At 31.7% G+C, this 16220-nt stretch overlaps 1 protein-coding gene across 4 annotated transcripts in view; it reads left to right on the forward strand.

Annotated features, from left to right (window-relative positions):
* The first annotated feature begins 6065 nt into the window (after window positions 1-6065).
* The window catches only part of LOC108687079 (dual 3',5'-cyclic-AMP and -GMP phosphodiesterase 11), a 332230-nt gene continuing 322075 nt past the window's right edge, over window positions 6066-16220 (forward strand). For 3 of the 4 annotated variants that reach the window (XR_001931736.1, XR_001931737.1, XM_018192680.1), the window contains exon 1: window positions 6066-6668. The gene's annotated coding sequence lies outside the window, so the exon portion shown is untranslated. The remainder of the gene's footprint in view (window positions 6669-16220) is intronic. The other variant, XM_018192683.1, reaches the window with a different exon arrangement.

Here is a 16220-nt window from a genome sequence, read left to right on the forward strand (position 1 = left end):
CAATTAAACTAATTTGTAAGTAATACAAATAAAGTAAAGATAAAGTAAGAAATATATACTGCATCAAACATAAGGAAGTAATATAATCCTATGATTTATCCTAATTAATATTCGTAACTTTTCAACATCAACGCAACCTAGGAAAAAATAAAAACTCGTGCTCATCGTCCATCCACTTACAAAATTATAAAATGCAATAACTGATATCTTTTTCGACAAATGTCGCACGCCGCGCCCGCGCCGCCATGCGTTATCTATAGGCCAAGATCACAACTTTAAAAGCATTTTTCTTAAGCAAAATAAGTTGCGCCTAAGTGCAATTGATGTCGATTTATTCTATTCAAAATATATACTTTATCTTCCAATTTTAATTTTCTTCGGCACTATTAGGAGTTTTTTTTAAAGCCATCATTAAAAATTGGATTTTAAGCATTTTTTAAAATAAAATGCAAAGTAAGGTAAGATATCTAAAAATAACTATATTCAATTCGTACTATAAAAAAGTATGATATTCTATGAGACGAAGAAAGAGGAAAACAACATTTGTTAGGAAACAATCTATTCGTAATATTAGGTGTACAACTTTGCTTCCGCCGTTTTTTTTCCGAAATTCGAGGCTTTGTAAAAAACTGGTTATACATTTATGATTCAAAGTATTGTCCATCGCTGGCCACTACTTTCTCCCATCTTTCGGGTAGCGTACGAATCCCGCGTCGAAAAAACTGGTCATCTTTTGAGGCTATCCACGAATCGATCCAATTTTTTACTTCTTCATAAGACCGGAAGTGCTGGTCAGCTAGGCCGTGTGCCATTGATCGAAACAAGTGATAGTCAGAGGGAGCAACGTCTGGAGAATACGGCGTCGGGTAGGACTTTCCATTTCAACGTTTCCAAATATGTTTTGACCACTTTCGCAATATGGGATCGAGCATTGTCATGCTGCAAAATCACTTTATCGTGTCTCTCGTTGTACTGCGGCCGTTTGTCTTTCAATGCTCGGCTCAAACGCATCAATTGCATTCGATTCCGATCGCCTATGATTGTTTCAGTCGGTTTTAACAGTTCATAATACACTACGCCGAGCTGGTCCCACCAAATACAGAGCATGATCTTGGATGTCAAAATCACCGTTCTTGAAGCGTTGAAATCACTCATGTTCTTTTATTAATAGCGGCCTCACCATAAGTATTTGAGAGCATTCGATGAGCCTCAGCCGCAAATTTCTTCATATTGAAGCAAAAAATTAAAACCTCCCGCAAATGACGAGAATTTGGCTCGTAAACTGACATTTTCAATCGAGAATAACTTTATGATGCAGATACAAATCGACTAATGTTTCTATGGGATTATGTTGACAGATGCCCAAGTTTATTGTATGACGTTTATGATCTATTTATTTCGACCACCACTTACCGCTAGAGCCATCTATAGGAAAACGGCGGAAGCAAAGTTGTACACCTAATAAATTTATGTTGAACAATATTCCACATTTTATTTAATTAAAGAAAACTTAAAAATGCTTGAAGTTAGATGATTGCAACTAACTATTCTTCCATTTAATTAGATATAATTTTGAAAAAAGTGAAATATATATATATACGCATCTAAATAAATATTTTGACTCCTTAATGATTAATATACTTGATACTTGATTTTTTCATTCAATGTTCAAGAATTTATGCTTTCTGAATCACTGTGAGTCATCTACGTTCTGACAACATTAGAATCACAAACGTATGTTGGATATGTCGTCAAGTATTCGAGACGCGTCTGGAAGGTACAGAGTATTTCTTCAGAATCTACTATGTCCGCGATTTCTCATCTCATAGATTTTTGCACAGGAACTTCTAGTGATATACAGTAGTTATTCTGAGATGTATGAATATGTCTTCACTATATCTCCAGTCTCTACACACTGTGAGAAAAAATGATTAAAAGTACGTAGAATCATACATTTATTATCAAGATTTGGAAATTGATAGCAAAATTAGATTACATAATCATATGATAAACATTATTAATTTTAAACGTAATAATTGGTAATTGTGACCAAACAATCCTTTTTATGTAACAAAAACGTTACAGAGTTATATCTTAACGAAGAAAATAATTTTTTTGTTATTGTTATTTTTTCCAATTCAATTTATTATTTTCTATTTTGCATACTTATATTCTGTCTTATTATCTACAATTGAATTATTGGAAAATGCATCGCATCGGGGAGATTTGACCTACGATCTTTAGAACGGTAGTCTAACATTTACGCTGAGCTAATCGCACGCTTGTGATCGAGTCACTGCCAACATTACTTATATTTCCTACTGTAACCATTTTTAATTTCATGCCTCTGCTGACAGTTTAATATTATTAATATTTGAGAAGATTACATGGAAACAAAATAATATGCTAGTATTTGTTAATTTAGTTAGGAAATAGCAATGCGATTATTCTCGAAAGATCGTGGCGAGCATGTTTCGTCTGTATGTTGCATGTTTTATTTTGGAGCATAAGTATGACTGGCTTTGATTGTCATATAAATTCTTATTCTTGCAGTTTTTTTTTAAGGAAAATGTTAAATTATTATTTATGTAAATGTGATCAAATACTATTACTATAGTATTTCCAAACATTTAATGCATATAATTACTTTTACAATTATTTTCTTTTTAGTTTTTATAATACGTATAGTAAATTTGCAGTTAGAAGTACAGTCAAATGTGCTATTAATATAGTCATGCACACTATTTGAAAATGAATGATTTTCCATTTTTGAAATTATATTTTTTAATTATTGTTATCACATGTATATAGTTGCGAATGTTGAAAAAATAATTATATAATTATTCATTATAATTATAATTGCAATTATTATATAAAAATTATTATTTTATTATTTTACCATACATATTTTCATATTTTATTATATTAATATTTTAAATTATCATAATTTATAATATAATTTTTGTCCGGTTTGATAGAACTATATAAGGTTATTATTATTACTAACATTATAGCAATAATAACTATAAAAATAATGCTCCTAACCATAATTTTACCATGCAATTATAGTCACAAATACGATATATTTTTCTCTCAATGCAGTATCTGCGTTATCATAGTGATGTCTCTAGTATGTCATGTATGCATGCACATACACACACACATACATATATGTATATGGGGCATTCCCAAGTGTGCCCGTGAACTTTTGGATTTTTGATTTGAAATTTTGATATATTATAGTATTCATCGGAAGAAGCTGCCATGATTTTTTACAAATTTTTTTTATCAACACAGTCATGAGATATAAATTTTGTAAAAAATAATTTCTATAATAATAAATTATTACTATAGAAAAGATAATAATAATAAATTATTACTATAGAAAAGATAACCAAGAAAAAATAGAAGATTTTTTCTGGGTTATAAATGCAATGCTTATAAAAATGAAATGCAGGCAGCGTTGGTTCTGCATTTTATGTTATGAGTTTGTTCTGAAAATATATGACAAATGTATACCGCAAAAATAATTTAGAGATGATGATAGAGATCTTGGATATAATCGATATGATAGCAGTATATTCAGCATCAGAATCGAAGTTTAATTCTTATATTTGATATATCTTGACAATATACAAGAAATAATATTTTACTGAGACGTTTCACATTAACATTTCTGATTTATTCGGCATAATTAATACATTCAGTATGAATATTGAATATTAGCATATCATATGCTGTCTGGATTATCTGAGAGTCCAACTATGTACTATGAAATGGAAGTGTTTATAATAATCAGTGCTTAATATTTACTTGAAAGAATTTTATGCCAGTTAAAGACTAATTTGTCTTTCTATCCTGATGTGAACATATCAATACTTTTTATCTGGACATAACTGGAATTTTTAACAGGGTATTGGTCCTAAAAATATGACCTAAGAAAATATCATTTATTATTAATATTTATTATAAGCTCAGAAAGTGTCATTATCCTAATTTTTACGAATACCGTTTGTACACAAATTATGAACATAATTTTCAGTCCTAAAATCGTCACAAAAAATTCTTTTCACATAACGATATGCGCAAACATTGACGATAAAAAATGAGTAAAAAAGAATTTCATAGGAAATTTTGTAAAAAAATTTTATAAGCTTTAATTTGGTATACTATATTTTTTACACAAACCCAGTAGAAATTGAGATATTTGTAAAAAAGTAATAAAGAACATGTTTTTTAAAAAAATGTCAAAAAAAGACAACATTTCTTGAAACCGTTTCTTTAAAAATTATGGGGAATGAGTGGAACTAGAATCTTACATATAAATTTTGAGAAAAATACAATTGGAAAAAATATTATTTTTTTCAATTTGATTACGTATCTGCATTGATAAATAAAATAAATTCATGTTTTAATATAAATTGATAATGAGAGGCTCCTAATATCTTTGAAACATCATCTCTCGGGAACTATTCATCTATAATATTCAATAAAAATTTTGTAGGAAATTAACCTTCAATTTGATTACAAGGATGTTTTTCATGTAGGAATAATCCAAAATATTTAAAACATTAAGAAATAAATTTCGTTCGAAAATAAAAGAAAAATGATCTTAAAATTATATCGTGGAAATTATTAATCATAGGATGAATGAAAAATTATTTTATAGCGAATTTATATATATAGTAACCTTCTTTTTTTATAAAAATTTTTATAAAAAAATTTTTATAAAAATAGCCGGATCCGAGACATTTATGAAAAAATTGCGAAAACCGCATTCATTTTCAAAGTGATAAAAAATATAACATTCTTAAAAAAATTCTATCACAAAAAGTATTGAAAGTACAACTTTAAAAGAAATGAAATTATTCATAATTTTGTTAAATTTTTTTTATGAGTTTATTTTAATCAATCAATCAAAATTCAGAGATATTTTTGAAATGAAATAAAATAAAAATTCAAAGATATTTTCACAAAACAAGTCGCATTTTTGGCCAGTTTTTTGAAGCGGGAAAGTTTTCCAAGTACACTCACGCGGTCAGGACTTTTAGTATATCTTATAATATTTCAAATAACTTTCCACAAAAAATTTTTATTAACAATTTTGCTCAGAAATAAAAAGAAATTTAATTTTCTTGGATTAATTTTCTTTTCCAGGTGATTCTACTTACGAGATAATGCATCTCCGCCATGGCCTTCTGTCGGCAGAAGTGTATACTGCTCATGGATAAGTAATTTTAGTAATATATATAATAAATAATAAATAAATGTATAACAATTTATACATTATTCTGAACATTCATTTCATTGATATGTGAACATTCTGTGAAAATTTTTTTACTGTTCCGGAATATTCAGTACATTGAAATACAAATCGAATCTTTCAAGAATGATTAGTGTTAACTGGGTTACCTCAACCAGGATCTCAAATTTTCCGTATATTGAGCAGATTAGTGCAAGCGTTCTCATCATTCGACCACTGAAGCTTTGACAATATTTCTCGCAATGACCAATCATCTAATTAGCATTTTAGATCTGAAAAAATACATCAACAGCAGTAAGCGCTCACTCAACTGTTGATTCCGCTGAACGCAGCCAATGTTTAAATTGTTATCCTATGATTAAGGATGACTGACTAATTAATTTATCATAAGTAATACTGACACTATTTTATTAACAATGACAAAAAAAAATTAATTTTTTTATTGTTTGACATGAAAAAGTCTGAAGAAATATTACCAATGATACCAATGATATATGAAATAGTACCAATGAATTATATAACTGGAAATATTGCTTCAAACGATTCTGCCGGTTGAATCAATTGCTGATCAAGGTAAGCGGAGTTTGATCGAGTCATCCTAAAATCGTTTGTTATCTACTGTAATCTACGGATATCTTCCAAAGAGACACACATACGTAACACAGCAAATCATTACATTCTTGTTGTTCGCCAATAAACAAGAAAGAAATCATTGTGTTGTATTGAGTTATTTGTTGGAAGACGTTCTACAGTCAACGCCGACTACATCAAGCCAAGTTTCGACTTGCTGTTTCCTATTCTGGCCGCGGCCACGAGAGGGCGTTAGTGTGCGGTAGACTGTATATTTTTATTTTCCAACGAAGTACGCGTGACACTCGTAGGCGAGTGACGGTTCTTGACTACGATCCCGTCAATGTGTCAGTTATCAGCCGGTGCAGTCCAGTGCAAACGTAGACAGTTCGCCGTGGAAGCTGGCTGGAGGCGTTACGTTACGTCGTATCGTGCCACGCAACGCCACAACGCGACGTGCCGCGCCAAGGACGCGGCGACGACAGGCGTCGACGACGCCTTCGCCTCTTTTTTTCCACTTCCCCTTCTCTCTCGATCGAGTTCACGCCGGTCGACGTGTTACGTCGAGTGTCGCTTCGAAAATTCGTGCGCTTCGTCGTAATTTCCGTGACCCCCGGTGTGCCGCGCGAGCATTTTTCGCGGCGTCGCGCACGTAAAAAGGAAAGAAAGAAAAAGAGAGAGAGAGAGAGAGAGAGAGAGAGGCAGAGAAGAGGAAAAATCCTCATTGGAAATTAGAATCTCGGTTCGCGCGGGAGTCGTACGGAAACTTACCTACTGACGACCAAGTACGATCCTTGTCCTTCGTTCCACTACTGCCGTTTTCATCTCACAAAAGGTAGGTACGATCGGCATGCCATGGTTTCGACGTAATGGTTGCGCGTTACGTTCCGGCGCCTATGATATGATATTTTGATATCGTGAAACTACGATATGCGACGCGACAAGATACTAAGAAAGAAAGAGAGAAAGAATGAGAGGGAGGGAGGAAGTGGACGATTGGAGCATAATTTCAATGTGATTTCACTAAAAAATGTCATATGGAAATTAAAAACTGATGATTATATCAATATCATGGAATGGATTTAATATTATAAGTGTAGATTTAAAGCATGATCTTAAATTCACTATGTTGGTAATATCAACACAGTGAAAATTATGTAGATACCGCACGGTGTTAAGTTCACACTGCTATTTTTTTAGTGTATGTGCTGAATGAAATTCGCTAAAAAAAAGACTGACTGAGATTTGTGTAGCTTTGTATTGTTTTAGGAATTAGATATTATGTAAATATACATATATATATGTACATATATTTATTTATTTATTTATTCACGTGAAATCGCCGATTTATGAAAGAATGCGTTCGCTGCAATTTCAATTCGCTGGCGTCGCATAGTCGCGAGTCGTTCTGAAAATGGTATGATTCTGAAGTGCATTTTACAAGCGCTATCAACACAAGGATTTTTTCGATTGTAAATTATTAATAGTTTACGAAACGCAATAATTTTCACACCAATATAGCATAAAATACACTTCATTATGCCATTTTCGGAACTTACGACACTATACATCGCTGGTGAATTATGTCGAGATTATGGCCATGCATTATTTATAATTTTTCTCGGCACTCGAACGTATTCACGTATTAGGTACTTTACGCTCAAGGTTATTATTCATTGCATGATTATCGGAAATATGTTGACTACTTACAAAGAAAGTGTCAAATTTTGATTTTAATAAAATTTTGTATACCTATATCTTAATATAAATGATACATAGACGAATTTAGAAAATATTAGAGGCAAATAAATAATTTAGAAGGTAAATTACCCCTTTTATGTAAAACAATGCTCAGTTTTTTCGTTATATCTTAAAAACTATTCGAAGTATCAAACAATGTTTAATACAAAAATTTTATAATGAAATTACTTCTATTTATCTACAATATTTTCAAAAATATAATAATTTTTCCAAATTTGTATTTTTAAAATTATTGTTGACACATAGAAGTAATTTTATAAAATTTTTATATTAGATGTTTTTTTATATTTCGAATAGTTCTTAAGATATAGCTAATGAAAAAAGCTGAAAACTATAACTATAAAGGATGATTTTATTCTTAAAATAATTTATTTACCGCAAGAAACTGATATTTTCTAAATTTATATATAAAAGTAAGCTATAGGGAAAAATGGGGGAATTATGTGCACCTATGGTAAGGGAAATTTATTGCCCTGAAATAGTTTTCCAAGTTTCCAAGTAAAGCGATATAAGTATGGAAATAGAAACTATAAACATTCTTCTATCATTACGAATAATTCTACCATTCCTTATATCGAATAGATTTTTATTCAATAAGATTGTATTTAACCAAAAGGAAAAAATGGAAAAACGAAAAAATTTCTCGCGCGTCGAGTAATTGTGCGCATGTGCTGGGTAATTGTGCGCAAAACAAAAGTCGTAAGAAATGAATGAATTGAGGAATGTTGATAAAGAAATCAAAAAATAATCAAAGAAATCAAACAATAAAAAAGGTTCATTATATTGCAGTAAATATGTATTAAATATATTATATTTTATAAATACATTGTATATATTAAGAAAAAATACTAATATAATAATAATCGACATAGACTTTAGCAAATGAAATGATAAAATAAAATAATAATGCCAAAAAAGAACGAAAAAATTAGTGCTAGTTATACATATGGAAGATGGGTAACATTTGTACGCATTTCGAAACGCTTGCGCACAGTTGTCCGCCGTGACTTGACTCGGTACGAAATACGATTACTGCAACCATTCCTAATCAAACTTAATAAATAACAGCTCAAAAGATGCACATAATAATGTATTTTAATAACGTATGCAACTTTAAACAAACAAAAAAAAATTAAAAATACAGACTTATTTTTTGAAAGCTAAAATAACAAGAAAAGAAATGTGATTTCACTTTTTTTTGTATTTTTCTGGTTAGCAATGTATTTATGTCGTATTTTTTGTAGTTATATCTTAAGAGTCTTATAACTTCCTGCATAAAAATTTCACCACGGTGATGTCTTCATTTATTGGAAAAGTACCAGACCAGGATGCGCACAATTACTCGCTGCGCACAATTCCCCCACTTTCCCCTAAATAGTTTTATTAAAATTTGAATTTGACTTCACGGGAATCTTTTATTATATTTGTGACTCGAGGACATGAATACAGATCCATATATTGCAAAAGAGGATCGTATGTAAAATTGATTTTATGAATTTCATGGCAAGCGATATTCGAAAAAGCCTTCGCACGCTAAGCAGAAATGATACTTATTGTGAAAACGGCGAGGAATGTACGACATTCCTCATAAGAATGAGGTATATCAATTGCATCAATTGCGCGAGTCAGTTGCACAAAAGCCAATCATAGCACTGGAAAAAAAAAATAAAAAAACGTTTCCTACGCAGAAGTCGCTGTGATTGGCAGCGGACAATTACAACAGTGTGCAAATGAACCATTCCCGAAGAACGAGGAATACGTAAAGGTAAATCTTCACAATGAGAAAGTATTCCGGAGATATAATAAAGCTCCATAATTGATAATGATAAGATTCTATTGTAAATTCGCGGTCATCACTGAGAAAACACGAGCACATATAATTAACAATGCGTTATTTTTCATCTTTTTTTAATTCTTATAGCGGTATTTATAATCCGTTCTTATTTTCAAGACTGTCTTAAGTATGGTTTTAAGATGTTTTCTAGATTTATAGTCGAAAAATAAGATGGTACTTGAGTAAAATCAAGTTAAATCTTATCGAAGACGATCTTATTTCAAAATGTCTTGAACAGTTTTGATATGATTCATAAACACATCTTGTTTAAAATAAGCATAGACTTAAGATTACTTTCTAGTTACTCATATTATAATTCATAGTCATTATAAGACATCTTATTTGACATGTATATATAATAAATAAGACAATCTTCGCCAAGACTTAAGCAAAAATTAAAAATGTTAAGAAGACTTCATTCATCTCAAATTTTAATAAAAATACATTGAATAAATACTTTTTCGCGTAAAAAATAAATATTTGATAAAAAAATATCACTCTGTCCCGCGAATCAAGATATTACACATCAAAGTTGATGAGTATTGAGATTAGGAAATCTGTCATATTTAAATGTATCGATATGATCATACGTTGTGATCACATGCAAGTTCTTGTAGACAGACAAGATATTTCTCTACTGCAGATTCTTATTTGATTGTACTGAAAAATGATATATCCAATAAAGCAATTAAATAAAGATTCTTGACTCGCTGTTCAAAAATTTGTTGATAAATTTATGGCCAAAATTCATACGGGAAAGATTTTGACCGAGATTTAATAAATTTCATAAATTGATCACGCATATGATTCTTGTAAATTTTGCCTATATAAATGCAACATCAGAAGATTTTTTATGACATTTTATGTTTTATATTAAAACAAGCATATACAAAAACTCGGAAACGCGAGAGATTCATGATATTTATTTATATTTAAATCGTTAGGTAATATTATGAATTTTAATTAATCAAAATTTAATAATACATTATAAAACTTTTTTTCAAAATTTATAGGAATTTGGATAACGAAGAAATCACGTTTACAGTTATAGTATTTTAAAGAAATGCTGGATTTAAACTTTAATTCATATAAAAAAAATTAAAAAGTATTAATTTTAAATAACTTAAGCTTCTCTGCTTTAAAACAAATCTGCTTTAAAAACACAAATTTATTGCTTTAAAAATACAAATTATTTTTTTATATTATTTTTAAAGCAGTGAGTTTGTGTTTCAAAAACAATGAACCACTGCTGTGACAGATTTCCTAACCTAAATAGTCGTCAACTTTAATGATATATTTCGGTTCACGAAGCAACGCGACACCTTTTTCTTGTCAAATATTTTTACATGAAAACACATTGATTCAGTGTATTTTTATCAAAATTTAAGGTGAACGCGATCTTCTTAACATTAATTATCACCTGCAGTATTCCAGGAAAAATACAGACAAGACGGACAAGACAGATCTGTAAAATCTGTTCTTCAACTCTGATGGAAAAATTTTATTGAAATTAATCCTCGTTTTGGAACAGCATTTCAGAAAAAATTCAGTTTAATTTTAGTTATTTTTGTTGAAAAATTTATTTTTAGCAAAATTTAAATAAAATTTTAAAGAAATTTTAAGCAAAATTTCCGAAAAGTTTCTACACAAGTTCAGAGAAATTTCGGTTCAATTTTATTTTTCAGTATGTCAGCTGAAAAATTAACTTTCAGTGAAATTTCAATAATTTTTCAATCACCAATTTTGTTAAAATGTTCCAAACATAAAATAAATAATTTCAGCGAAATTTTTTCACCAGGGAACGCACTTCAAGTCGGAATTCTTACAGTCATATAAAAGATAATATAATAACATATTTCGTAAATTTATACTTCTCAAATGCAGTGTTTCTATTGGAGAATGCAACCGAAAACATTATGGAAACAGCCGAATATCAAATAATTTCAAGAAATTCTTGTTTGATTAAGGTCGTTTTTATCAAGACAATCTTAAATTAAAGAATTTCTTAAGGAAAAACTTCTCGAAGGTCGTCTTATTTCGTGGTTATGAATTATAACTAATTATAACTAATTATAACTAGGAAAGGATAAATAGTTGAATAAAAATAAAAATTTAACTATATTGTTGGAAACGGGCATTATTCTGTTTTTTCCTTTCTTTTTTTCCTTTGAAAATAAAACATAACGGATTTTAATTGAGCGAAACATGTCGATATTAGCCGCGTAGAGGAAGATATATATTATGATAAAATATCATATAGATACTGTTCATCGTAGATACCGTTTGCGGATCATTGTGTCGTATCGGACTCGATAAAATAAGATGAGACGCCGCATGCATGCGCAATATTATTGCAACGTACAACGTAATGTAAGTGTATCTGACTGATTATTTCCTGCTGGTAAATGGCCTCGATTTGCCCTGTCTTACATGTCTTCGGATTTGTCCGAGTTGTTGCCACATAGCGAGACTCGAATCGAATGTGCGATTTAACTACCAAATCGCGTTTCCGATTCCGTGGATCGATAAACAAAATTAAAAGCTGCTCGTTCGAAATGTGGCCCTCGAGTCTGCTGTTCACTTTTATCGTATTCCGCTTTCCTCGCACGAAATGAAACAGGTATGCGATTGAGCGAAATAGAGGAAAAAGAAACGAAGATTGAAAAAAGAGAACACGGATCATACAATAGAAAAAGAGAAAGAAAGAAATCTTCCATGCTTAATTAATTATAGAAGTAGCTCAGACAAGGATTCATTACAATTTAAATGCGATAACATTTATCTGGGGATATTATAGGATGGAAAATACGCGTTATCGCCATTGTCCTTTTTTTCTTTGTGAATCCGGGATTCACATTATTTGTGTTTGTCTTCGCAAAAACTTAAAAACATGAAAATGGGAAAAGAATAAGGATTGACGATCCTCTCGCAAGCGCGAAAATGGGACGATTTGATCGGCGATGCCACTATGAGATTTCTAATATCCAAATGTGTCGCGGAAGTTTCAGAATCAGAATTAGTTAACGAAAAGTTGATCAGAATAACGAGCGTTTAGTGAAAGAAGGTGCTCGTACAACAAATATTTCATTCAATAAATATAAGTACGATGATACCAAAAATATAGTTTATTGCATTACATTATTTAATTTCTTCTGACGTTTTTTCCCATAAAGGAAACATCTTATCCATATATACGGTAAGACAACCACCATTGTTTTACTTCTTTATTTAATGATGAATGACTTTTTGTTATAGATCGTTGAATCATCTAAACACTCGCTATTACACTATGATTAAAAAAGTACAGCATGCCATTTAAAAAGAAATGGAGGTGATCTTGAAATTTCCGAAGCGCCTCCATTTAGAAAAATTATTACCATCATATATTATATCCTTTCGATACCATACAACTTTTGTAATTATAATATTTTCATATTTCTAAAAATAACGAAGGTATTTAGAGTGGACGAAGTTATTGCCCCATTTTATATGCATATAAGGAGAAGATGCCATTTTTGTAAAGTATGATATACAATTTTTTCCAATAATGTTTTCCAATATATTTCCAAAAGTTAATTCGTTAATTTGTATAAATAAAGAAACCAGAATATATAGATTTCCAGAATATATAGATAATATTTTTTCGTAATATTTTTTCATTAATTCAATAACATTAAAAAATCATTCATGAATAAAGACTTAACTGTGACATCTTCCCCCGATTTTTGAGAAAAATCAGAGTTATCGCACTTTATAAGAAAAATCAGAGTTGACTATCTAAAAAAAATTCTATTCTTTAATGCTATCCTTTTTTTTAAAGAATTTTCCTGTAATACATGATCTCAAGATACTCTAAATTATAGAGGAATATCGTATAACTGTGAGATGCTAGATAAGCTATAAATTAAGGTTGCAATGCTCTTAATACTAGAAGAATCTTTATTAGAAGAATCTAGTTAAAAGAATCTATCTTATAATAGCATCTCGATAAAAAATATTTCATACATAATAATTGTATATGAATATGGCTAATTCAATTTTATTGTTAAAGAAATAAAATATTAATTAGCATCAAATTAAGAAAAAGTATAAATTCTTTCAGAGACTCAGAAAACATATTCCGAAATAATTTTAGAATCTGCAGGAAATTTCAACTTGATTTGCATATGCTTTCTTATAGAACTTATAGACATTTTCTCCTTTCGAGAAGCTTGTCCATCTCGAAGCGAAGCTACATATCTCTTATATCTCTTATAAATGAATATATTACGCAAAACTTGCACATCCTCTTATTTCAAGAAATTATTCAAGTTACTATAGTTCTTATGGAGGAATTTATACTTTTCATCATAGTTTATATGTCTTTTTTTTAGACGAATAATTTTTTATAGATGAATATATAAATAGAGGCATACATTTTATGTATAAGATTTTTGGCTTAGTGGAAATGTTTTCTCTTTCTTTCTTTAAAGAATAACACACACACACACACACACACACACACCACACACGCGCGCGCGCGCGCACACGCACGCACGCACGCATGCAGCACACACACTCTCTCTCTCTCTCTCTCTCTCTCTCTCTCTCTCTCTCTCTCTCTGTCTCTCTCTCCCTCCCTTGTTCGATAAGTAGTTTCTAACTACTCTCACTGTTTTCAAAAAATCATCAGTTATTTCTTATAAATCAACGAAATCTTCCAATGTTCTTTCAGCTACAAATTTCGTCGATATATTAAGTGTACAACTTTGCTTCCACCGTTTTCCTATAGATGGCTTTAGCGGTAAGTGGTGGTCGAAATAAATAGATCATAGACGTCATACAATAAACTTGGGCATCTGTCAACATAACCCCATAGAAACATTAGTCGATTTGTGTCTGCATCATAAAGTTATTCTCGATTGAAAATATCAGTTTACGCCAAATTCTCGTAATTTGCGGGAGGTTTTAATTTTTTGCTCCAATATGAAGAAATCTGCGGCTGAGGCTCATCGAATGCTCTCAAATACTTATGGTGAAGCAGCTATTAGTGAAAGAATGTGTCGTGAGTGGTTTCAACGCTTCAAGAACGATGATTTTGACGTCGAAGACCGGCATAGCGGTGGAAGAGAGAAGGTTTTCGAAGATGCAGAATTGGAGGCATTATTTGAGCAAGACTCGTGTCAAAATCAAGAAGAATTGGCACAATCATTGGAAGTGACTCAACAAGCCATTTCAAAACGCCTCAAAGCCATGGGAATGATTCAGAAGCCAGGAAATTGGGTGCCGTACGAATTGAAGCCAAGAGATGTTGAACGGCGTTTGTTTGCTTGTGAACAGCTGCTTGAAAGGCAAAGACGGAAGGGATTTCTGCATCGCATTGTGACTGGGGACGAAAAATGGGTTCATTACGATAATCCCAAGCGCAGAAAATCATGGGGAGTTCTCGGCCATGCTTCCACATCGACGGCCAAACCGAATATTCACGGCTCCAAGATCTTGCTCTGTATTTGGTGGGACCAGCTCGGCGTAGTGTATTATGAACTGTTAAAACCGACTGAAACAATCACAGGCGATCGGTATCGAACGCAATTGATGCGTTTGAGCCGAGCATTGAAAGACAAACGGCCGCAATACAACGAGAGACACGATAAAGTGATTTTGCAGCATGACATTGCTCGACCCCATGTTGTGTGAAAGTGATCAAGACATACTTGGAAACGTTGAAATGGGAAGTCCTACCCCACCCGCCGTATTCTCCAGACGTTGCTCCCTCTGACTATCACTTGTTTCGATCAATGGCACACGGTCTGGCTGACCAGCACTTCCGGTCTTATGAAGAAGTAAAAAATTGGATCGATTCGTGGATAGCCTCAAAAGATGACCAGTTTTTTTGACGCGGGATTCGTACGCTATCCGAAAGATGGGAGAAAGTAGTGGCCAGCGATGGACAATACTTTGAATCATAAATGTATAACCAGTTTTTTACAATAAAGCCTCGAATTTCGGAAAAAAAACGGCGGATACAAAGTTGTACACCTAATAACTTTTCTACAATTACAGTACAAATATATACAATTACAGTACAAATACTCAATACAAATACAGTAAGACTTCTTGAATTTTGATATCCAATTGTGAGATGCTATTGTAAATATAGGATTTTCCTATTTCTTCTTGAGCTTGTAAAGCTCGCCTTTTTATATCGATATCATAAACCATTCTGATTCAATAGCTTCAAATTTATCATGTGTAAATTTGAAAATGTAAGATAATTTTTTATACAATATGATTTTTTTTTATATGATTTCTATTTGATTGTAATTGTTTTTTCTATCGACGTTCAGATGAAATTCTTTTAAATTTATTATACTGTACACTGATTTTAGAGGAAATATTTTTGAACAAATTAATAAATTTAAAAAAATGTATAAAAATGTAAAAATGTATTTTTAAATGCTACAATTTTTTTAATTCACTCTTTGGAGAGAGAGGGAGAGGGAGAGAGAGAGTGAGAGAGAGAGAGAGAGAGAGAGAGAGGATTATCCCCGCGACCGTCTCTCGTGCGCACGCTATATCTGTGTCCCGCTCCGTTCTCGCGATCGCTCTCGCCTCTCGGCTCTCGGTCGACGGGACAAACGAAACCTGGCGAACTCTAGTCGGATCAGAGGCGTGTAACGATCGGTCATCCCGATCTCGGCATTCTCGGCCACGCACCGCGTACCATCACGTACGGCGAGTGTCTTGCGTGTCGCTTAGGAGTCCCTTAGGAGTCGATTCCTTGACCGTTTCCTGTGACACGATTCGATCTCA

This window comes from Atta colombica, unplaced genomic scaffold, assembly GCF_001594045.1.
Source record: "Atta colombica isolate Treedump-2 unplaced genomic scaffold, Acol1.0 scaffold2, whole genome shotgun sequence".
NCBI lineage: Eukaryota > Metazoa > Arthropoda > Insecta > Hymenoptera > Formicidae > Atta > Atta colombica.